Below are 13,542 nucleotides of genomic sequence, written 5' to 3'. Positions count from 1 at the left end.
TTGTGAAGGCCAAGACTATAACAGGGTTTAAAAAAAACCTAGATAAATTCATGGCAGATAGGTCCATTAATGGCTATTAGCCAGGATGGGCAGAGATGGTGTCCCTAGCCTCTGTTTGCCAGAAGCTGGGAATGAGCGACAGGGAATGGATCACTTGATGACTACCTGTTCTGTTCATTCCCTCGGGGGCACCTGGCACTGGCCACTGTTGGATGACAGGATACTGGGCTAGATGGAACTTTGGTCTGACCCAGTATGGCCGTTCTTATGAAGCTTTTATTATTCTGTATTATTCCTTTAACATTGTACAAGCCAAGTAATATTTTTCTAATTACTTCTACTTTTAGACTCCAATCAGGATGTTTAAACTTTGAAACGGCTGCACATATTTCATAATCAGACACTAAGATCATCATGTTGACTGCTGTTGGGCATACTAAATTGGAAAAGAATCCAGAAGAGAGTCTGACTAATAAGTTACTGGCCACTTAAATAAAGCAATCAAAAACATATTTTTCAACTACAAAATGACTCAAATTCAAAGATTATCTTGAGACTGTAAGTAGTAATCTATTTTGATTTCAAAAGTTACAGAATCACTGTGGCATTATGTCGAAAGTCATGGCCCTGGTCCCAAAGACTTTGTGTAACTTGAGCCATGTGAGTAGCCCCATTAAAATTAACATGATTATTCACATGAGAAAATTCATACATGTGCCTAAATCTCTTCAAGATCTAGGCTTAGATCAGCTCATATTATAACCCATTGTTTTGGGTGGAACCTGTTCTGCTCTGCCATGGAATATAGCACGCCACAGCATCTGTGGCAGGCAGTGTTGTCTGGTTTAGAAGTTCCTGTGCAGTCTATGTGATCGCTTGTTTTAGTTGTCACAAGGTCCCTGATAGGGTAAACAGTAAACCGGAGTACCCACAATGGTAAATAATATTTGGGAAACTGATGGACTGTTAAACCAAACAGTATTCAATAGTAAGTCAACTGGTCTTTATACAAACTTCCCCACTTTATTGGTGTTACATACCTTTAAATCCAATGTTTCACCACAACATTTACACTTCTATACTTCAGTACACAAATATTCCCCTATGATCATTTTTCAGGGATGATTTCGCAGTCTCTGTAGTGTGGCCATAATATATAGCATGTGACACCTGGGTTCTTTAAAGCTTGAGAAGAAGAACAGCATCCTCAGTTCTTTTCTATCCCATCAGAGGCTTGTTCGTAAACAAAAGTCTGGAAATCATTCCAGCTAGCAGGATTCCAGCCGTTGGGTTAATAGCTGGGGACCCCTTCCCCAAGAGTGTTGAGTTTAAAGACCCAGATCCCTCATTAAAATGTTAGTCTTTATATTTAAATAATCATATTAGATTCATTTTCTCTGTTTTGAAGAGGCCTTCTATACATTTTCCAGCCTAAGCCAGGTTAGTCCAGACCTCCTAAATTGGCACTAATGAAAGGGACTTTTCCTTCTCTCTGTAGAAAGAACATGGAAAGAGAAAAAGAACATAGCGATATACATGTGGCTCACAAATTCTGTAGCAAGCACACACATATGGTGCAAATAGAACATTTGGATGCATACTTGTGTATAGCTGTTTATGCTTCATGTATATAGAGAAAAGGGAGAGTTCACACACTCAGCTCTGTATACACACTGAAGAAGCTGTTGCTCAAGAATAGCAAATTTCTTATATTGGGGGAATGTGGGAGAGCTTATCCAGTCTGGCATCAGGAGTATCCACTGCCACCATTTCCCCTCAGCAGTCATCTACAGGATTATAGATTGCAGTGGTGCTCTTATGTAGGAGTCTCCTATGTGTTGTAGCACTGAGGTGATTTAGCCCTTCAGAAAACTCAGAATTCATCCCTTCCTGAATAAAGAGTCCAAAGGAAATAAAACCAGCCTTCTACTCCACACTCTTGTCATGGCACGCGTCCTCTGAGGGTGCATCCTCTTCAACAGTCTTTAGCTCTTCTGTATAGCTCAATTTTCAGCTCTCATGGGCCCCTAACAATCTCTTTTTGTTGTTGTTAACAGGGGCAGTGTGCCATCTCATCGAGTAGCATGCTACTACAGGTTTCAGACCCTGCAACACTTACAAGTGAGCTCTCCCTTATACCTCACAAACCACTGAATACAGGCTGCCTTTATAGCCCCAGCAGGCCTGGTTCTGAGTCACATGCTCCCCCAACACAGGATCCTCCTGGTCACAGGTGAAGCTGAGCAAGGAGCACCAGAAGCTCCCTAGAAGTGGGGGGGTGCCCAAATGTGGCCGCACCCCCACACCCTGCCTCTCCCCCCTAGGCCCCGCCTTCACATTGCCTCTCCCTCCTGAGGCCCCACCCTCCTGTTGCCTCTTCCCCCCGCTTGCTCTTCTCTGCCCCTCCCCTCTGTCGCTCACCCCTAAGGCAGGTAAAAAGTGATGGGGCAATGGCCCCTTGGCCCTTCCCCTCCATTCCAGCACCCCGAGCTGAACCAAGACTCTCTTAAAGAACCAGCTTACACCCTGCTACGGGAAATGATGAACATTCTCTAATAGACAAAGCAAGTGCAGATTACATTTCTTTGTAATTAACTTTCCAATGAAACTAACATTATTTCCACCCTAGTCCTTTCTAAACAAAAACCAGAACTTAGGGAATGAGAAGGAAGACATGGTAATCCTAGATAATGGAATAAAAAGTCAGGAATAAACATATTGTTCATAGTAAAGTATAACTGAGGTACAATGCCCTCATTAAATAAAAGGGTCAACAGTTAACTAAATTCAAAACATCAGACTTTAATCCATTACAACAAGCTAAGGTGTGGATGTCCAGAACCCAACAGAGGTCATTGATGGTAGTTGTCCTCATGCAAAGAGGGGTCATTCCCCTATGTAAGTGGGCATTTGCAGATGTACCTCTTCATATATGGCCACAAAAATGTACTTCCCCTTCTTTGTCTGCATAATACATCATCCTCATGTGCTTTGTATACTTTATGCAGATCCTTAACGGTATTAGGCACTTGATTTCAATGGGAGTTAGGTGCTTAAATAACTTTGAGGATCTGGGCCCAGGTCCTTTAGGCTGTATGTCAGCATCATTACCTCTATCTTAGGAGCCTGTTCAAGCTGTGTCAAAAATTCCAACAAAGTGGATGCAGTGCACAGTATAGACCTAGGAACTAGGTTCAGCAGAAAGCTCCCTTTCTCTGGTTTTCATCTCCCACTACTAGCTTGACTTGTCTCATGTGTCGATGACTCATTCTGAAATTTACCAAAAGGGCACTGTCTATGTGGGGAATAATGTAAATCCAACACAATTACTATACATGTAAATTCCAGAAATTTACATGACCCATCGTATAATTGACTAATTTCTGGTTCAATTAAAATCAGTCACTTGCTTCTGGAAAACAAAGTAGCATTGCTTCATTTCTAACATATATACATATTATTCTTATTTTTCCCTGTACATATTAAATCACTTCCATATGTCCTCCATATTTAACAGAGCTAACATAGGGTCTTTATTGTCACTTTAAATTATCTGGCAGTAAGATAAATGCAATATTTGTAATTTTGTTTGTTTGGGGCTGGCAGGCTGAGAGACAGCGGCTGGAATTTATGTTGGAAAATGAGGGAGAAGTAGCATGGGATGAGGAATGGCTTCAGATTAGGAAAAAGAAACAAAGAAAACAAATATCTGTATCTGAAGCAGAGGGAGCAGACAGGGATCGAGAAGAGAGTAAGGAAAAGGATCATCATCTTATAATTGCCAAATCACTAGCTGAAGATGTAAAGATAGGAGATGTTAAGGAATTAACTAAGGAGGAATGGACTAAGCAAAGTATCAGAAATATATTAAGAGCTAAAAGAGTGTAGGGCGGAGATTTATTGTACACCTAAGGAACATGCTGAGAAACATCTTAAAACTATACTTTTAGGGAAAAATAAAAGTAATTTGCCATCTACCTAAATATATGATAGATGCAAGAGGGATAATGTATGGGGTTTCACTAAGCACTGAGGATGAAGTTAAAAGGGGTATAGGCAAGTACCAAATGCTGTTTGTTAAGTGACTGATTAGCAGGAGAGGTGGAGAACATCAACCTTCCACAGCCAGATTAAATTTCAAAAATGCAATGCTACCTGATAGGGTTAAAACAGGATATCAACTTTTCTACTTTAAGCCATATGTCCCAGCCCCTTTGAGATGTTATACATGTCCAAGGCTTGGGCACGTGGCGGCTATCTGCAAGGGGAAAACAAGTTGTGGTAAATGTGGAGCAGAACACTTGCATGAGAACTGTGTGGAAGAAATGGAATTAAACAGAACACAGCAATTGCCAGGAAAAGCACAGTGCAGCATACTGCATGGTGCATGGTGGCAGAACGAGCTAGAGACATACAGAAAATTAAAACCATCCATAAAATATCCTGTGCAGAAGTTACCAAAAGATATTCGCAGTGCAAAGTGGAGAATGAGGAAAACATCAGTGAAGGAAAAAAGCTACTGCTACAACAAAATGCAGTTCAACTCAGGAAAGATAATATAAGGGGAATAGAAGAAGATGTACTGCTTGTAGGCAAAGAGAAATTTGTAGCATTTATAATATAAGTGATTAATTGCACTTTACAGACATGGAAGATGACAAAGAATAAAAATAATAAAAGTGGCAGAAAAGTATGTATAGGCAATCTCTCGATAGACTGCATTTAAGTAATTTTAAATTAACGTAATATATTTAAACATGTTTCTAATCATTTTTTTGCTGGAAAACACATAGTTTAACACCACATGGTTGGGAATTAAAGAAAACTGTTTTCGAAATGGAAAACAAACCTGACATGGTGTGAGTACAAGAAACATGGATGCAGGGGCGGCTCTAGGCATTTTGCTGCCCCAAGCATGGCAGGCAGGCTGCCTTCGGCGTCTTGCCTGCGGCAGGTCCGCTGGTCCCTTTGGAAGCCACGGGACCAGCGGGCCCTCCGCAGGGACGCCTGCGGGAGGTCCGCCGAAGCCACGGGACCAGCGGACCCTCTGCAGGCAAGCCGCCAAAGGCAACCTGCCTGCTGCCCTCGCGGCGACCGGCAGAGCGCCCCCCTTGGCTTGCCGCCCCAGGCACGCGCTTGGCATGCTGGGGCCTGGAGTCGCCCCTGCATGGATTGTAAAAACTTGTTTAGACTTCCAGGATATGATGTTTTTAGACATGACAGAGAAATAACAAGAAGAGGAGGGGTCTGTATATTGATAAAGGAAGGCCTTAGTTATATCAAAACAGAAGTAGAGAACTTATGTTTTGAGTACCAGACTGGTGAGTTTGCTTTACAAAATAACATCTTTTTATGACTCTATAATGTCTATAACCCGTGTGTGATGCTGAACCAGTGAGGGTTAAGCAACCAGCAGGCTGAGTGACCCAAAATCAATCTTTAAGAATCTACTAGAAAAGTATTGAAATGTTAAACAGGGCCATTCCTTGTAGATAATTAGCAAAGCCATGTTAAATAGACTACAGTTCTTGAAATATAAGCCTATATTGTTAGAGAAGCAAAAGTAGATACTAATTGTATTTGTCTATATTTAGCTATATTTTGTTAGACATTTAACAATGTGAGCTAATTAGCTTCTAGATGCTAAACTCCTGTTCCTGTCTGTAATGTTTCATTACTATGTTCTATTGATTCAGAGATCAAGAAGTGATATTAACACTGAGATGGAACTGGTGGTGTAATATTATTGTTTTCATTTCTCTTTGAAATTTATGACTCTATATTGTAAAACTACCTGTGAACTGCTTGAATGGTTAATTGCCTTAGATTAATTAATGCAACTAGTTATGGGTGTGTGCCTAGGAAATAGCGATTTACTTCAAATCAGCAATGTACATTACCTATTATTCGTCCAAGGAATGCCTGCTGTGATCATTTGTTGACAAGAGGCTAATCAGCTGAGCTTTGGCTATAAAGGGAATTTGGGGTCTGATCCTATTTTATCTCAGATCTGCTTCAACTTTCATAGGGAAAGTCTAAATCCACACAACTGACGTTTCCAGTTCTACTCTGGATTAACCCTGCAATTTCTTATGGAAAAATTTGAGCAAACTCTACACGTGGACTGCCTATTGGGCTATAACCCATTGAACTGATTCTGAAAGGACTTTTACAAAATCAGCAGGTCACTATCTTTGCTATGAAACTGACCTAAGAACTTTACTCTCATCGATATGTATGATGAACTTTTAATCACAAGTCTCTTTCTTTCCTTTAATAGATCTTAGATTTAGTTAATAAAAATTGGCTGTAAGCATGTTTTTGGGTGAGATCTGAAATATTCATTGCCCTGGTGGATAATGTGTCCAATAATGTGTTGGTAGAACTTTATATATGGTGAATAAGATTTTAAATAACCCTCTCTATATAGACTTGGCTGTCTCAGTGGCAGCCAAAGGCTGGATTGCTTTAAGGGAACTGTATTTTAGCTTCTTGATAATCAATAAGGTATTACAGAAGCTGTTTTGTTACTAGCTTGGTGAATCTAATTATATTATAAACCACCAGTTTTAGGGATTGTCCACCATATTCTTTGCAGTTTGCTCTCATTGAGCATTCTCAGTATGGCCCCTCCCAGCGACCATGGTCACACCATGTAAAAAAACCCTAGACCATCTAGAATTGGTGAGTTAGTTAGGGGTGTCAAAGGCCCAAGCATCATTTGCAGAGACTGTAATAGCCATAATTAATTATGGAGAATTAGAAAAACTAATTATTCTAGCAAGTGCCTGGGACAGTTGGTTGACATGAACAATGTGGTATTGCTAAACACTGCAGCACCTACTAGGTTTAATTCAATGGATGGAAGATCTTCAAATTTAGATTTGGGAATTGCAACAAGCAATATAGCAAGTAAATGCAGCTGATAAATCTATAAAGAAGATGAAATGGGAAGTGATCAAATTATATATGAAAGCCAAGGTAAAGCTGAAATCACTGAAGGAATCCCTACCTGGAGCTTTAGAAAAGCAACTTGGAGACTCTTTTTAAGAGTAAGTCTGATGAATATCTAAGGACCAATTATATAAGTGACAATTTAGAGGAATTTCATGACAATATAATAAAAGGTGTTGTAGCAGCAGACAGCTTCACTGTGTACAAGATATTGAATTGCCACACACTCAGAAATCCAGTTCTCTGATGAAACAAAGATTGTAAACAGCAATTAAAGAAATAAATAACGTATACAATCAAGCAAAAAATACAATGAATAGCAAGGACCTCATGAAATATAAAAGATGCAAAGCAGTGGCACAAAGACTTATTAAAAAGGCAAAGAGTGTCACAGAAGTTATTGTGGGAAAATGAACAAAGATTGCAAGGTTTCAGAGAGATATAAACAAGTTAAAAGAATGACTGGGACACAGAGTGAAAATAAATTTATACTTGGTCTTATAGTAAACGACAAAGTTAAAGTTCTAACTTAGGAAAATAGGACATTTTAGGAAAAGAGTTTTGGAAAGTTAGTAGTGATACAAATCAAAGTAAAGAGTTTTGTGAACAAAAAAGAACATTTTCTAAAGAAAACTGTGAGCTCCTCAATGGCTGGCTAGACAATAAAGATGACATACTGAATGAACATTTTAGCATATAGGAACTCAAAAAAGCTATCGACAGAAGTAAAAAACTACAGCCCATGCAAAGATAAGCACTTACTGGAAGGGAGTTTAAGAATTTTATTGAAAGTTTATAATAGTATCTGGGGAAAAGAAATACTACCAGCAGAATGGAAGCAAATAGTGGTTATACCACTAGGAAAACCTGGAAAATTATGCACAAGACCTGATGCATATAGACCTATTGCCCTCGCATTGTGTTTGTCAGTGAATTTCCTAGTTTTTTGGTTTTTTTTTAAACAGAAAAATAAATGTTGGTAGGAGTTACTGGTCACTTATGGTCAATTGTAATAATCATATAGGTGTGTAGTTGAGATGCTGCTGCAGCCATGTAATAATACTTACATTGTAAGGATTGTAAGGAAGGAATCATTACCCCTACTTTACAGATGGGGAAACTTAGGCACAGAGGTGAAGTGAATTGGCTACCATCACCCAGCAGGCCAGAGTCAGGAACAGAGCCCAGAAATTCTGAATCCCAGTCCACTGTTTGTGCCACTAGATCACAGGGTTGCTGTGTGATTCCCTGGTGCCTCTCTATATACTTCATAACAGAGAAATGGGAATAGTGGTTGTCATTTGAAATGTGTGCAATATGTAGTTACTATCAGGGCTGGTGAGAGAAATCTCATAGAATATCAGGGTTGGAAGGGACCTCAGGAGGTCATCTATCCAACCCCCTGCTCAAAACAGGACCAACCCCAACTAAATCATCCCAGCCAGGGCTTTGTCAAGCCTGATCTTAAAAACCTCTAAGGAAGGAGATTCCACCACCTTCCTAGGTAACCCATTCCAGTGCTTCACTACCCTCCTAGTGAAAAAGGTTTTCCTAATATCCAACCTAAACGTCCCCCACTGCAACTTGAGACCATTACTCCTTGTTCTGTCATTTGCTACCACTGAGAACAGTCTAGATCCATCCTCTTTGGAACCCCTTTCAGGTAGTTGAAGGCTGCTATCAAATCCCCCCTCATTCTTCTCTTCTGCTGACTAAACAATCCCAGTTCCCTCAGCCTCTTGTCATAAGTCATGTGCTCCATCCCCCTAATCATTTTTATTGCCATCCACTGGACTCTTTACAAGAAGGATGTGGAAAAATTGGAGTGTGGTCTATGTCACAAGAACTAGACAGTTTTGTTACACAGTGGTTGCAGTAATTTGAAGCATATGAGAGTAGACTGGTGTCTCTCTCCTCCCTTCTCCCCCTCCAGCCCCAACAACCTATACCTCCCCTCTCCTCATTATTTGTAGCTCACCTTTCTCTTCCGGACCCATTAAGCCATTAGCAGTTTAGAAACAAGGTGTGAAAAATAACAACAACAACAAAAGTCAGTAGGATCTTTACCAAAATCTTTTTTTTTTGGAGGGGGGGGGCTGTATCTCAAAGAACCCCTTGATCAGATGACCCCAGATTTGGATCACTAACCCTACCCTGTGTCTCCAATGTACAAATGTCAAGGCAATCTGGGTATACATGCAGATTTTAGAGCACTTAGAAGAATAATCCTTTAAACAGAATCTCAATCTTAACTGTAGCAGAGCTACAGTTATAACTCTGTATGAAATTAATCATCAGCAACTTCTTTGCTATATCCAGATCCCTAGCACAGGATTATCCTGAAAGCATAGGAATCTTTGGGAGGTGTGAAGGGGCTCACTGATCCCTGTGTGACGGTCTGAGATGGCTGAGAACACTCCCTGGAGATGAATACAGCCTGAAAAACAGATCAGAGATATGAACTGCTCCATTCATGTCAGGGGTGTTCCCATCCTCCTCTTGAGTGCTGAGAGCCTATGATATTCATCAAGCATGCCAACTCCTACTTCCATGTGTTCAAATCATGGTGCATGCTCTCAGCATGCCTGTACTCCCTCCACTCAGAGAGGCAGATAACTGCTCACCTGGAGAGTGACAGGGAGTGGGGTTCAGATATCCATATAGGTATAGATTCCTGTACAAACATAGGAGAGGAGAATGTGTGACTGACAATTGCCTCCTGCCCCAATCCCTGCCATGAATCTCTAAGTCAACCTCCCAGTGTCCCACCCTTCTCTTCCCTCTCTCTGTCTCCTTCATCCCCAACCTCAATCATCCAGCTTTACTAATCCCTCTCCACATAATTCCCCTTCCCTTTGCTGCAGATCCAAACCCTCACTCCTATTTTTCCCACTCTCTCCCAATTCCCCCTCTTCTCCCAGCAAGCATATGCAATTTATTTTGTTTTCTAAAATAACCTGAGTACCTGCTGAATTTTCTGCTGTACTAAATTTCTTCCCCTTCACTCCCCAAAAAATAGCCCTGTGACAGAGGCAGACCATTACAAGATTCCTCCTTCTATTTCCTGATTTCTGCCCAGGACTGAACTTGAACTCATAATGCTTAGCTGCCACTCAAGTTGATGTCCAAAACATTCCCCTGGAGCCATGCAAGTTCAGTGAGTCACATGTGGCAAGCAACCCTCTTGGCCTATCTGCACATGTGCAGTGTAATCCATTTGGCACATGAGCCTTAGGAATATTAGCTGCATGACTAAACATAGAGCTAAACTCTTTAGCTAATAAAGCTGTAATTTGTAATTTGTAATTTGTCTAGAAAGGGGCATGTCCTCTTTGGTGGTAACTCTCAAGTGACTGAGATCCTGGTTTGATCCCTATCTGTAGGCATAAAGTACATTGGTAAAATCCACACACCTTAAGAAAAATCAGGTTTTCTGGGGTGGCGATATCTCAGGACCCCCATGGTGAATAGACACCACATTTCTAAACCCATACTGCATTCCGATGAGGTACACAACATTTCAAAGCAATCTAAATGACTATGCAGATTTTAGAGCACTTACAGTCTAACTTTAAACAGAAAGCTTGACTAAGCCTTACCTAAAGCATACTTGATACAATGGCTAATACTGAACATAAAAAAAAAATCTTGGAAATGGTTTAATCTACTGTTGCTACTTGTAACACCAAATATTACTATAACTCAATGGTTTTCAACCTTTCCAATGCTATGAAAGCTATGTGGAAATGACAGAAATGCTAAATGAGTTTTCTGTTTCGGTTTTCACCAAAAAGGGTAGTAAAGATTAGACATCTAACATAGTGAAAATGAGGTCGGATCAGAGGCTAAAACAGGGAAAGAAAAAATTAAAAATTAGATGTCTTCAAGTCACCAGGGCCCGATGAAATACATTCTACAACACTCAAGAAGCTGACTGAGGAGATATCAGAGCCATTAGTGATTATCTTCAAAAAGTCATGGAAGACTGGAGAGATTTCAGAGGACTGGAAAAGGGCAAATATAGTGCCCAACTGTAAAAAGGGGAATAAGGAGAACCCAGGGAATTACAGACCAGTCAGCTTAACTTCAGTACCCGAAAGATAATGGAGCAAATAATTAAGCAATCGATTTGCAAACACCTAGAAGATAATAAGGTGATAAATAACAGTCAGCATGGATTTGTCAAGAACAAATTATGTCAGACCAACCTAATAGCTTTCTTTGACAGGGTAACAAGCCTAGTGAATGGCGGGGAAGCAGTAGATGTGGTATATTTTGACTTAGTAAGGCTTTTGATATTACCTCATATGACTTTCTCATAAACAAACTAGGGAAATACAACCTAAATGGAGCTACTATATGGTGGGTGCATAATTGGTTGGAAAACTGTTCCCAGAGAGTAGTTATCAGAGGTTCACAGTCAAATTGGAAGGGCATATTGAGTGGGGTCCCACAGGGATCAGTTCTGGGATCAGTTCTGTTCAATATCTTCAGATAATGACTTAGATAATGGCATAGAAAGTACACATATGAAGTTTGTGGCAGAGACCACAAGCTGGGAGGGTTTGCAACTGCTTTGGAGGATAGGATTAAAATTCAAAATTATCTGGACAAACTGGAGAAATTGTCTGAAGTAAATAGGATGAAATTCAATTCAATTCAATGAGGACAAATGCAAAGTACTACACTTAGGAAGGAACAATCAGTTGTACACGTACAAAATGGGAAATGACTACCTAGGAAAGAGTACTGTGGAAAGGGATCTGGAGGTCATAATGGATCACAAGCTAAATATGAGTCAACAGTGTAACACTGTTGCAAAACCAAAAAGCAAACATCATTATGGGATATATTAATAGGAGTTTTGGAAGCAAGACATGAGAAGTAATTCTTCAGCTCTACTCCGCGCTGATTAGGCCTCAGCTGGAGTATTGTGTCCAGTTCTGGGCACCTCATTTCAGGAAAAATATGAACAAATTGGAGAAAGTCCAGAGAAGAGCAACAAAAATGATTAAACATCTAGAAAACATGATCTATAAGGGAAGATTGAAAAAACTGGGTTTGGTTAGCCTGAAGAAGAGAGGACTGAGAGGGGAGATGATAACAGTTTTCAAGTACATAAAAGGTTGTTACAAGGAGGAGGGAGAAAATTATTCTCCTTAAACTCTGAGGATAGGACAAGAAGCAATGGGTTTAAATTGCAGCAAGGGTGTTTTAGGTTGGACCTTAAGAAAAACTTCCTCTCAGGTTAGTTAAGCACTGGAATAAATTGCCTAGGGAGGTTGTGTAATCTCCATCAGGTTAGACAAACACCTGTCAGGGATGGTCTAGGTCCTGCCATGAGTGCTGCACTTGACTAGATGACCTCTCAAGGTTCCCTCCAGTCTTATGATTCTATGTTACAACTAAAAAGTTTCAGCACCATCCCTACCCCAACTCCCATCTAGCTATAAAGCCAGCAAAAGTGGTTGCAATGGCCCTGAACCTGCAATTTACAGATAAAAGCCTGGTCTACACTAGGCGTTTAAACCGGTTTTAGGAGCGTAAAACCGATTTAACGCCACACCCGTCCACACTAGGAGGCACCTTATATCGATTTTAATGGCTCTTTAAATCGGTTTCTGTACTCCTCCCCGACGAGAGGAGTAGCGCTAATATCGGGATTAACATATCGGAATAGGGTTAGTGTGGCCGCAAATCGACGGTATTGGCCTCCGGGCAGTATCCCACAGTGCACCACTGACTGCTCTGGACAGCATTCTGAACTCGGATGCACTGGCCAGGTAGACAGGAAAAGCCCCGCGAACTTTTGAAATTCATTTCCTGCTTCCCCAGTGTGGAGAGCTCATCAGCACAGGTGACCACGCACAGCTCATCTGCACAGGTAACAATGCAGTCTCCTGAGAATCGAAAAAGAGCCCCAGCATGGACTGCACGGGAGGTACTGGATCTGATCGCTATATGGGGAGAGGATTCAGTGCTAACAGAACTGCGTTCCAAAAGACGAAATGAAAAAGTATTTGAAAGAATTTCTAAGGCTATGACGGATAAAGGCCACAGCAGGGACTCAGTGCAGTGCAGAGTGAAAGTTAAGGAGCTCAGACAAGCCTACCAGAAAACCAAAGAAGCAAACGGAAGGTCCAGGGCAGGTCGAAAAACATGCCGCTTCTATGCTGAGCTGCATGCAATTTTAGGGGGCTGTGCCACAACTACCCCACCCCTGACCGTGGATTCCGAGGTGGGGGTTGTAATCTCTGCCATGTCTGAGGATTATGCAGACAGGGAAGATGAAGATGAAGAAGAGGAGGACGACCTAGCAGAGAGCACACAGCACTCCGTGAGCCCCAGCAGCCAGGAGCTTTTTCTGACCCTGACGGAATTACCCTCCTCCCAAGCAACTATCCCAGACAATGACGCCATGGAAGGGACCTCTGGTGAGTGTACCTTTGCAAATAGCAAACATTGTTTTTTAAGCAAGCGTTTTTTAATGATTGATTTGCCCTGAGGACTTGGGATACATTCGCAGACAGTATAGTTACTTAGAAAAGTTTGTTAACATGTCCGGGGATTGAGAGGAAATCCTCCAGG

Source organism: Mauremys reevesii, linkage group 2 (assembly GCF_016161935.1).
Source record: "Mauremys reevesii isolate NIE-2019 linkage group 2, ASM1616193v1, whole genome shotgun sequence".
Taxonomy (NCBI): domain Eukaryota; kingdom Metazoa; phylum Chordata; order Testudines; family Geoemydidae; genus Mauremys; species Mauremys reevesii.
This window is presented reverse-complemented; position numbering follows the sequence as displayed.